The sequence below is a fragment of the Ammospiza nelsoni genome, chromosome 13 (genome assembly GCF_027579445.1).
Source record: "Ammospiza nelsoni isolate bAmmNel1 chromosome 13, bAmmNel1.pri, whole genome shotgun sequence".
NCBI classification, from domain to species: Eukaryota; Metazoa; Chordata; class Aves; order Passeriformes; family Passerellidae; genus Ammospiza; species Ammospiza nelsoni.
This window is the reverse complement of record NC_080645.1, coordinates 7690001-7702307: the sequence shown is the minus strand read 5'-3', so window position 1 is coordinate 7702307 and position 12307 is coordinate 7690001. Positions and strand designations below refer to the sequence as shown.

The window sequence follows — 12307 nt, the reverse complement described above, 5'->3', positions numbered from 1 at the left end:
AAAGGTACATGAGAACATGTACCTGATTCTAGTTCTTCAGTGCTGAAATACTCATTTAATGGTCCTCACAGAGGTGTACACAGGAAGGCTTTGGCAGAGAAAAAAGGGCTTGGTTTGGAGAAGAGTGAAAGTTTGAAGTGTTGCTGAGGACAGCTCCACCGTGTAGAAAGACAAAGAGGATGGGTGGAAGGTTTATCATGCTCTTCTCTGAGGTGTTTCTAAGCCACGAGCTGTTCTGTCCTGGAGCAGATGTGGAGAGGGCTTTGTTTAGTCTTGGCCAAATTAATGGGACACAGAGTTTATGTGACAGACTCACCAGGGCTCTGGAGGGCAGCTGGCTGAACCATGGGAGTACTGGATTTGGTTTCTCAAGGAAAATACAGCTGTGATTACTCTTCCTTGTGCTGTCTGTGTATGACAGCATCCATCAGTGCTCATCCATCCACTGAGGCGTCACAATGAGACGTGTTTGAAAATGCCAAAGATGCTCAAATTTCATCTGAGCACTGTGGCTGTTCATTCTCTAAGGCTCTTTTCTTAGCCCCTCACCGTGTGCCAAAACACAGCTCTAGAGCAGGCTCCAGAAAGGCTCCAGTCAAAGCCATCTCTCCTATCATCTGGACATAGCTTCAATCAATTCTCACAGTGGCTGTAGTTCTCTATTTGTGTAATTTACATAATTCCATTAGGTTGAATAAATTTACACAAATTTGTACCTTCTTCTGCTGGGGAGGTTTGTGTTGGTTTTTACTGCTTTGGGATTTTTTGAGCATAGTCAGTCAAGCTCTGTCTGCATGCAGCCACTGTGGCAGATGCCAGCCAGAAAAGCACCCATGTTTCACCTTAGAGATTTCCTTACTGAGAAGAATGAAGGAAGTTACAATACATCCCAGGTCACTGCATCCTGACAATGCTCAGGAAATTCTCATCTTCCCTCTGCCTTTTCCCAGTTGCCCTTCTCTATTGCCTCTTTTTGGTTAAGTTCATTTCAAATTCAATTTTGAGGGAAATACCTTTTCTCTTTGGTCTCAGACACAGCAACACCCCTGCCCCACAGATGATAATAGGGATTGCTTACTCAAATAGAAAGAAAAATTCTTTTATGGATGACATTTTTATTTTATTTTATTAGATGTTCCATGTAAAGCATCTATCATTGGAATAATTTTCCCTCTCAAAGTCATATCAGACACAAAGATGTCTTCAGGGCTATTTCTTCTAGTTCACTGGACAGCTGTTCTGCCTGAAAAGAAAGAAAAGATCATATATCAATCAAAGACTTCAGGAGAATCCTTATGTTCTTTATCTAATAGGAAAATCCTAACTGTGAATTCTTGATCTTCTGACTTCTGCTTTTTCAGTTTGAAGAACTGCACTGATATATTTTGCAAGACTATCTGTTGGGTTTATTTTTTTAATGTATCTTTTGTGTGTCGTTTTGATGCTAGGAGGGTGTTACAAACTCATCTGCACTGGCGACAGCCACATCATAAGCAAACAGTTTTCTTACCCCTGTGACTCGATTCATCCTCCTCTGAATGTCACTATGGGCAGAAATTAGTGCTGCTTAACAGAAACAAGATTCTCATCTCTGCTCTGCTGGTGCTGAACTACTGATTTCCAGTGGAAAGAGACTAAAGGGCTGAAAGATGCCCAACCTGCAACCTTCTAAACTAGTACAGATGTCTGTATTTAGTCATCATTCTGAAGTTCTGTAACTCCAGTGCAGTGACATAAGTAACATAGAATAATTATTTTTTAAAAATATTGCTAGTTATACAAGTACCCCAGTCTGCCATGCTAACTTAATGAAGATTCAAAGTACATTAGAGTTCCTGGCCTTTAGAAAGTATTCAGAATACTTATACAATTTATTAAACAGTATGTATGCACAATTGCAGAATTGAGATTAGTGGGTGTCCTTTCATCTGTGAGTGTGAGGTGAGACACAGAAGCGATGATGCTGCCTTTCAGCCTAGCACTGATCACCTTCCAGACTGGAAACCACATCCTGCAGGCAGGGATTCCTGGCTGTGTTAGGCTGTGAGCTGAGTGTCAGAGCATCTTTGCACTGCACAGGTACGCTGGAACCAGCCTGGAGGCTGACTTGCAGACACAGGAGCCTAAGGGAGCTATTAACCAAACTTGAACATTTCTGCCCAAGGGAAAAACAAAGGCAAACTCAGCTTCAAGAAGGTTTTTGTATGCACCTGTTGGTGCCCTTTAAAGCAGTCTGTTCCATGTTCATGCTATGTTGGCATTTGTTGGTATCTTCAGAGCCCACACAATGCCATGTGGGGCCCTGCAATACAAAGATTTGCAGTGTTTTGGTGTTATTGCTGAAAGAGCCCCTCTGTTCTCTCAGCCAGCAGACCTTGACTTTGGTAAGGCTTTGCAAGGGCTGTCTGGCCTGGATTCCTTTATGTAGGATTGCAAGCAAAATTAAGGCATGACGCAGCTAATTATGCAAGGGAAAAGAGGTATGAGAAAGGAAAGATGTGCCAGCATAATTGCTGTAAATTCTTGTATTTACATATACTTAAAGTTGTCCTGATCCCAAATTTCCTGAAGCAAATGAATTTATTGATTGTAAGCAGATCTTGGATCATATGGCTTGCCACATTGGATCAGAATATTGGGCCATCAAGTGCCATTGATTATGACCAGGAGCAGAAGATTTAGAGCAAGAAGCAAGAAACCTGTGATCACTCATTTTAGAATAAGCTCTCCTTAAGGATGCTGTAATTATAAGCAGGACTCATGGCCAGTGTGCAAACTGTGATAGCTCCAAACAAAGGGAAAACAATTGGGATGATTTAATTTGCTTTTGCTTTGAAATAATAAAAAAAAGAGATCAGTTTTATTTAATCAATAGACTCTAGGGTTTGATGTATGGATGAAAACTTACAATCAGTGGAATAATACTTCTGGTTAAGCACTTCTCATCAGGAACTTGTTTGACCTGTGAGCTGCTTCATTTTTTAAACTTAGATGTCTCTATAATAGAACTTCTAAAGATTGTTGCAGTGCCAGCATGGGGAGTGTGTGTGTGTCTGTGCTTTAATATGGATGCATCTTGTAGGAGAGGAGATAAACCTTTTTCTTTGTACACAGACACATACATGATTTATCAAACATATTGCATTACTCTGTCTTTACAGTAAAACGTACAGTGGATGTGAATTACTCTATCTGTGAAGGATTAGAAACTCTGATGTTCTGTCTTGTATTCAAGAAGAGGATTACTCTGCAGATAACGTGCAGATAATTTACTTTTACTGAGGCAGTGCAGTTTAAGGACCGAAAAATCAACTTTCTAGAGGTAAAAGGAGTAGGAATTGGTATGGAAAAATATAGGGTAGTTGACCACTCATGGAAATTTCAGGAGAACATCAGATATATATCATTATATATTTATTGAACAGTTGTCATTTCCATCTTCCTAAAATGGTCTTTTGATTAAAAAAAATTAAAAATATGCTGTAAATGCCGAGTACCTTGAAATTCACCAATTTTATTGCATGCATTGGCATGATTGGTATGATTACATGCCAACAGCTCATTTGAATATGAAACATCTGTACATTATTATTTAGGGATTTTTCATCTGTTGATTTTAGAAATGAGGATTTTATGAGTCCTTGCATGCATAATTGTGTGTTACTTATATACAGAAGCAGTCAGTAATGAAAGAATTGGCCAAAACCATACTGTATATGGTTTTGTGATTAAGATAGGAAATGCAGTGCATGAAGAAATACAATATGCACTGCATTTGATTTTAGGTGTGGCAGCAGCAATTATGATTTTGTAACAGTGGAAGTAACATGACAGTTCAAAAGCACAGTGAGAAGATTATGCTTTCTTATACACAGCAGTGTAAATTCTTAAAATAACAATGTAATTTTTACATTTTTCACTGGAAATCAAGGTAATCCAATTTAGAACAATTTATTCTCAACAGGTATGGTAAAAAAAAAGATATATCATTCTGGAGTGTGGTATAATACATTAATTTTTATGAGTGAGTTATGAAGATGTACAACTCAGGACCTAGGATAAACATCATATTCCTTAATTAATCCATTACATTATGGCACATAAGTGTCACTTTTATTACCCTAAAATGAAAAATGTTGGGGAAAGAAAAAAAGCCTGTTTTTTCTCTGTATTAGGAAACCTTTCTTATAAAATCATAAAAACATAAAATCTACTGCAGCAAACACTATTAATGAGTTAAACATCTAAATTCCTTGAAGACTTGTAAGATAAAGAGCCATCATCTTCTGGTAATTGTTCAAATACGTTCTTAGCTCAAATATATTAAAGCTTCTGCATGCTGTTTCTACATGTTTAAATGAATCCAGACAACTTAAATTCCAGCTAGAGAATGCTGGTGAAGCTGTGATTGAGCAACAATATAGGAACATAGTGAGAAATGAAGGAAAAAAAAAAATCTGTCTTTTTATATCCCAAAATGCAGTGATGTAGATTTTTATAGATTCAGAAGCCACCCACAGAGATCTACAATGAACCTTTCTGTCATATGGATCTTATCCTAGCCAAGATTCTCCCTTCTGCTCCAGCACAGATCTCCAGGAATCTGGTGAATATTTTTAATGGCTAGGAAACTCATAATTTCTAGAAGAAGGGTGGCAAAATGTCCTCTTTGCCTGAGTGCTCTGGCCCCACCTTAAGAAGCTGTTCTCTTTGTGTCTGAGTATGATTGACTATCACATTTTAACCACAGAGTTTTACTTACAGATTGGAATGAATATTAGGCTTGTAATGATGAATATTTTGTATTTTCAGCAAAGGGTCTACGAGAGCACTGGTCACCCATTGATTAAAGAATTGGATCTCAGCACACTCCAGCCAGGTAAGTCACACCAGCCCTGCAGCTCCCAGCACCTTTGGGTAGGTGGGTGCTTTTCTCAACAGCAGTCACTGCCAGGGCTGCCCAGAGCATGTCTGGGAAATGACACCAGATCTCATCAGTTCCTGGGCAGAGACTTCTCAATGCAATTTATCTCTTTGGTTATCTAATGTGGGAGCTGTTTTCCCAAAATGTGGTGTTTCAGTTGTATCTAAGTGCTGAAACAATAACTGCATCTTGTCTACTGCACTGCATTGGAACTTCCTGGTATCAAACCCATAGATTGTGAATGTCTGCTTTGTGAGCCCAAATGATCTTTTACATATCTGTGTGAATGCATTTTCACGTGATTTCACAATGCTGGGTTATCTATCACTATTTGTCATTTCTAAAATCTGATACTAATAGAATTTAGTATTTGTCATTTTACATTAAAATAAGAAAAGACATAAGACAACACAAACTAAAACACTATTAATGAAAAAACTAAATTAGAGATTATTGTGCATTGAAGACACAAAATTTAATACAAATTAGCACAATACAAAGAAATATGTTTTTCTGCTATCTCAGTATTAGAAGAATAGCTCTGCTTTTCTCCATATGTCTGTGTCACCAGGTTGTTATTTCTTTTGTTTAGTCATATAATAGAATGTGTTGAGACATATTATCCTCAACTTGTGTAACAGCCTACAAATACTGATTGCAGTTTGAGCTTGTTATGGAAAAGTATTGCCCTGTGGATTGAGAAAATGACCAACAGCGGACTATAATCTATGAAGCTGAGAGTAAAATTGCCAACTAGAGGTCATTTTTCAAACCAAGGGGCAATAGTTTTCTACTATAAACTGAATATTACAGTCAGTATATGTTTTATTAAACCATTTCAGAAACTTGGGAGCAGTTTTATTTAAACTTCTTGCTTGATGTGGCTCAGAGAACAGGCCCAGGGCAGCCCACAGAAGAGGCCTAGTGCAGTCTGTATAATAAATATTCTGTATACTCAGTAATTATGAAGGCTTTAGGGCCTTGATGGTGAATGGCCATATCCTGCCACCATTCTGAATCCTTAGCAACAATTGAAGTCATTAAGATTTGTGTATAAAAATGAGTGCAGGCTGCTGTTTCTTACTGTAATACTGTGACAATCTAGAGCCCAACTATATAGAAAAGCCAATTATGGCTATTGCAATCTAAAAGATTAAAAGGAAAATGCCTTTTCCTCCTCCATATCCTCTTACTGTTTTTCTCCCTACTGAAGTATGGAGATGATGGCACTCACACAGGGGTGATTGCCTTAGTCAGTAAGAGGATTTCCACTCTGGAATAACAGAAATGACAATAAACATGCATGGGCAAAATGAAGCCTTTAACCTCTCCTATAACACACCTTGCTTATCCATAGAGGGTTCTGCCACCCTGTGCCTGGGAACAGAGGTGTTTTCTGCAACCATTACCTGCAGTGATTCTTAGATGTTAATATTTTTTCAGTACAAAACCCTCTGTGACCTTCAGGGTTTAAGGAGAGTGATGGGGAGGTCCAGCTTCTCTGCAAAAGTGGGGTGCAAAGAACTATCAGGAGGACCACAGTGGCTTGGGCAGAAGGAAGCCAAACAAAATATTTCATTTTTTCCTTGAGAATCCTTGATAAAAATAATCTTGTTTAGAGCTCCTTGTGGGACTTCTCCTTAGCTTCTTTTGTAAGCCTCAACATCAGTTTGTCTGCCTTGCAGGATTTCTGATTTTCTATTTTGGGGCAAAACTCAGAATCTGATCCTGGTTCTGTGGCATAACCATATCACAGACCAATACTACTATCTTGTTCACAGCACACATATTTAAATTCCTGCATGCCTAAGTTGGAAATTCACATGTCACAATCATGCCTGTAAATTGTGAGTTCCCATAAGCATAATTGAAGATTTCTATCTGTATTTGCCAGATTATCGCATAGTTACAGCTATAGAATGGGCAAATTAGGAGCAAAATATGTTTTTCTACTTGGAGTTTTTAAAAGCCAGACCTTCCATCCATATGGGTATATATATTATAAAAACACAGACATAATTTTCAAATGGTCATAATTTTAAAGGTCTGCATAAAACTTCACCTCAGCAAGGGTGATGGATTGGAGTAATAAAAAATGGAGCAGCAAAAGTCCTGTTGTACATCTAGTCCATCTTCTTGACATTACAGGATTGTTCCCTACAGGGTACTTGCTGATACTTCGTCCAGAGCAGGTTTAAATGTCCCAAGCAGTGAAGCTCCCACTAAAGTTTGACAGACATAATTCAAAGGATATTTTTCTGAACCTCTATCTAAAATTGAACAGTTTACCATGATATGTTGGTCATAACTTCAGGGACCTGTCCTGTGTGCATCTCCTTGGTTCTTCCAGGCTTCCAAATATTTGCAGAAAATCTCCATAAATTACTTTGTATTCACCATGCCATTTTCTCTCATCCTCCACCTAACACTGTCACTGGGCAGATTGTGAGGGTTTTAAAGACTGGGCCAAATGAAAATAATGCTATTAGTTTAGTGCTGCATGTATTGCCTAATATACACACACTATATATACGATTATGTATCTAGTCTGTGTTCATTTCTAGGGGGATGTTGTTTAGAGGACTGTCTGATTCTATTGGGCTTCTGCAAACATATAATTAATCTCATTTTTAGCAATGCTTAGCTCCAAGCTGATGGTGTAGAAATATAGGGTTATTAGTTTCTAGAACATTTTTATTATGTACTTTCTATTTTGATTGACAACTATTAATATTTTAAAATGACAGAGCTAAAACTTATGCTGCCAGATAGCATCAAATGTAATGTATACTAAGTAAACAGAAGCATGTGAGCAGGATAATATTTATTGTATAGTTACACAACAATGTGCAAGAGACTAGAGGGAGAATTATTCTTCAAGAGGGATATTTGGTATTTTACGCTCTCAAGAAATACAAACTCAGGACTGAACTTTGTACCCCATTTCCTCAGGGTAGCATGCAGATTTTGTCATCTATCCTGGATGGGTTATTCTTGAAAGCTTCCATTCTTCACCTTCTTTTCTCTCAAATGGTCTGTATAGAGATAAGGGAGTGAAGATCCTTCCAAGATGAATTTTATGGCTCCTCTTCTTTACCATTTGATGTTTTTTCTTGCAGCTCCAGCTGAAATTTCTGTTGAACCCTTTTCCTTGAGAGAAACTGTCCTTGAGAGCTTGACTGTGCAAGTCAGGTCCTGTTGGGGAAGAGGCACAGTCAGAAGTGTTGTGCAGTAGGAGATTCACAAGGAGAAGGATTGTAGCCACTGTGCCCAAGTCAGGTTGCAATTTCTCATTTGGGAAAAAAAAAAAATAGCCAAGCAAATAGTAATTTTGTCTTTAGAACAAAAGTTATAGTTACTATGAAGTATATGCAAATTTCCCATGTTTTTCTAGTGAATATTTAATACAAAGCAATTAGAAGCAGGATAAGAATTACATAGCTTTTAAAAACAACAAATGAAGAGGCTCCTATTTTCATGATACAACTCACCCATCTAAGATTACTGATGGAATTCAAGGGAACAGGAAGGAGTTGGAATGTTCAGAACCTGGTTAAGAAGGTCATTCTTAGGTCTCTGTGCCCCAACTGCCCTGCTGGAGCCAGGCCTGGCTTTAGAAGGATGGTAGAGAGGTGCATCTCCTGAAAACACATACAAACAATTCAAACAAAGTGAATGGAGATGTAAATTCTTGTGCTGTGTTAACAAGTAAATTGATAAAACTAGCATTAGTCAATAAGGAGGAAGACTTTAGGCTTTTTTTTTTTTAATAATTTCAGTTTGCGTCCTTAAGAGCAAAAATTAGCTCAGTTTTAGAGAAGTTTGTCAGGCACAAAATATATTAGGCAGAAGTACCTGATTTATCTTGTGTAGTGAAAGGAATAAAGCTGTGTTAACCTTGTGTTCTATCTCTACTAATTTTTCATAATTTAGATCTAGCTTGACTATTTCAGTGAAGTACCATGTGTACCTATATTTAGCAGAAGAAACTCTAAGAGGCAACTCTTATATTATTCTCAATTCAAATTTTTTATGAATGATGAAGAGTAACCACTTGTTTGTCCTTTGCCCACCACCAAAACAGGTAGCTGTAAAATGACAAGATAATATCATTAGACAGTTGGTTTTGACAAAAAAAGATTAGCTAGAGAAAAGAAGGAGAGTCAGTGGGGTTGATATATTTCACATTTATTTACTGTCCTAGGAAAATGACTCATTGAGACAAAAGATATCCATGTGTGAGGTGTTTTAATTTTTCCCTGAATGTGCCTTTACATACAATGCCTGTCTCCTGCTGGGGTTGTTGGGCAGCACTTTTAAACAATTGCAGTTTCTAGCTGCAATTAAAATGTTGTTAAACACAAGATTATATATATATAAAATACCTGATCACCCAGCATTTATTATGAACTGTTTGATGAAGTTCTGCATTCATTCCTTAAATAGATCACATCATATTTTATTGTTGTTAAATTCTCTTTTGGATTACAACCTTCTCTTTTCTCTTGAGTTTACATGGTTGACTGCTGCAGCATTCATCCACTGTGCCTTCTGCACTTCCTTCAGCTTTTCCATTCCTTGCAAGTGGTTTTCCTCTTGGTTTGTGCTTGGCATCAGGTTGATGCCATTAGCAAAAATATCTTAAAATGTTTATTATCAATCTGGACTGGTGAGGGAATTGCAGGTGCTTGTGGAAGCACAGTTTGGGAAGAGTAGTTCCTGTCGATCAAGGCAATGTGTCATCGTGCCTGATGTACTTGTGAATTGTTATCAATCCTGTTACCAATTTCTGTCTAATCCCTCCTTGTCCATCTGTGATGCTTATGGTTCATCTCTTCTGGGCATTAATATTCACGTTGCAGAATGATACATCTAATGAGCGACCCCACTTTGGGGGAACAGTGCCATGTTGTGATAGAATAAAGTGTCATGATGTTTTAAGTAAATAAGCCAATTGGTCTGGGAAGAGGAAAAAAACCTCATCTGGCAGGAAAAAAATAATAGGAGAGGCTGTTGGTGTATGACTCCCACTGAAATGAGGATAGTACCCAGCAGAATATACATGAAGAATTGTGCCATCACACGAGTAATCAAAGTGAGGATGGTTTGGATGCTGTAAAGTGCCTTTCAGGTAGGAATTTTGGATTTTGCAGCCATGGTTCCTGTAAACTTCCCTACTATTCTCCAGCCCAGTGCAAACTGTAATGTTTTGTTCTGAGATTTGGGAAGAATTGCGTCAGAGATGTTACTCATAGGGGTCTTTACTGCAGCCTTAGATCACCAGGGTCAGGATTTCAATGCCAGTACTGTTCCCATTTGAGCATCTCCTTTGTCTCCTGTAATGTAAATCCTACCCTCAAATGCTTGTGTAGGGTTGGCACTGATATTCAATGGGAGCAAAGGCATCAGAGATCAGATGGAAAATATGTATATTCTGCATCTGTGTATTGTATGTGGCAGCCAGGCAAAGTGATGGAGCAACACTTTAAAATAAACAGGATCTTTATTATACAGTCAAGTGGGGAAAAAGTGGATGTTTCTATTTATCAGTTGGGTTTTTTTTTGTCTTGGGTGTTTCTATCTTTGACTGATACAAATATTTTGGAATCTAAACATATCTCTGCAATACTGTTGTGTCTTTGTTCTGGATTTCTTTCATCTTAACTTATCAACACAGTATATGAGCCATTTTATCCTACAGTGTGATCATCATCCTAGTGTGTATTTGCTCATTAATGTCAGGTTAAGATCTAAAGAAGTACGAAAGTAGGAGTGAAATTTCTTTCTTTCCTTTTTTTTTTTTGTTTGTTTGTACTAATCTTTTTATACTAATAACGATGGAAAAAGGAAAAACTGTGCTGTGGCTTTAGCTAAAGAAAATATATACACATTTTCCACAAGTGCTCTATTGCTTTCAGACTTGGGCTGTCTTAAATATTCGAACTCAAACACGATATTAAAACAAAAAATGTGATCAAGTCTCTCTTTGGAGTAGGGACTAATTAGTTTGGTATTTAGAAATAATTGAAATATCCTAAAAAAATATGCATTAGAAATAAATGTATGTGAAATGCACATTCTAATATTTATACTTTTTCACTGAATAGATTTTTTTTACCCATATCCTTTGCATAAGTTCATGAAGAGTTGGCAAGGTCTGTTTTTTTATACACCTGATGTATATAGTGAAGAAATTTTGAAAATAGAAAGTACCAATGGAAAAATGTAAGAGCTAATAATTTTTTTAAATTGCTGTGGGTTGTTAATGGGACACACATTTGTTACACAAGCTGTCTTCTCTCTTTTCCTTTTTAGTTTTCCCCCCAAAAATTTACCCTAAAAGTACTTTTAGACAGCTTTTGCATTTCTTAAAAAACATAGAAACAAAACTAAAACAGCTTTCTGATTTCCAGTTAAAAAACTGAAATTTTCTGGAAGGGTACAGACAGAAGAAGGGGAGTGGGCCAGGCAGGCCACAATTTACACATTGGGTGTATAATATAAGGTGTTGAAAATTCTCACAGCTGGAGCCTGCTCCTCTCCACTAGCTAGGCAGGAGGAGAATTGTTCTAATCTTGGCCACATTGGCTGACACTGTCCAGCAGCAGCTCTGGGCGAGTGGTTGCAGAGGGAACCCACAGCAGAGTCCCACGGGGAGCGATGGGCGCTGATCCTCTGCTGACAACGGGGGTCAGAGGAGGTTCCCCAGCTGAGCAAAAGCCTCAAGAACTCCAAGTGAGTGATTCCTTTTCTCTTGGGGAGCTCAGCTGCAGGCTGAGGGTGTTGGATGGACCAGGCTCCTGCAGAGCTGCTCCTCATGCCCCAGCCTCCACCTGAACCATCCAGCCCTTGACACTGCTGGTGTTTGTTCCTCAAAATCCTTCTTTCCTTTTGTGGGGATGCATCACCGCCCACAGCCTCATAAAAACAAGCACTTAAGGATATGTTTTGTCTTGAAAGCTTTTAAATTTGATTGAGATGATTTCCAACACAAAATACATTTTCTGAAGTTTGCAGGGGTGGGTATGCAAATGTTTTGATAGAGTTGAAATGCCTGGTTTACATCTGATCATTTCAGATGGTTAGGGTATATTGCAATAAAGCACACTAAAACATACATGACAGAATTTAAGAACAGTGTTTTGACTTTCCTAAGGTAAATGTTTTCACATTGCAACGTCAGTTTTACCCTGGTTTGGGTTGAAACCAAATTGTCAGGTGAAAGTTTCATTTTTAGCAGATTTACCTATGCTAATGAGCTTAGCAGCTCTGGCTCTTTCCTCTCAGTCCTTCCTGAGAATCACCCTGTCTGCCTCTACTTGTTGCTTTATTATTTTTCAGAGCTGTCAGTTTTCAGTCCTCTCCAGACTCCCTCCCCTGTAG

At 38.1% G+C, this 12307-nt stretch overlaps 1 protein-coding gene across 3 annotated transcripts in view; it reads left to right on the top strand.

The window, feature by feature from the left end:
* The window catches only part of ZNF536 (zinc finger protein 536), a 331239-nt gene that overhangs the window by 52738 nt on the left and 266194 nt on the right, over positions 1–12307 (top strand). For all 3 annotated transcript variants that reach the window (XR_009419374.1, XR_009419375.1, XM_059481763.1), the window contains exon 3: positions 4813–4879. The gene's annotated coding sequence lies outside the window, so the exon portion shown is untranslated. The remainder of the gene's footprint in view (positions 1–4812; positions 4880–12307) is intronic.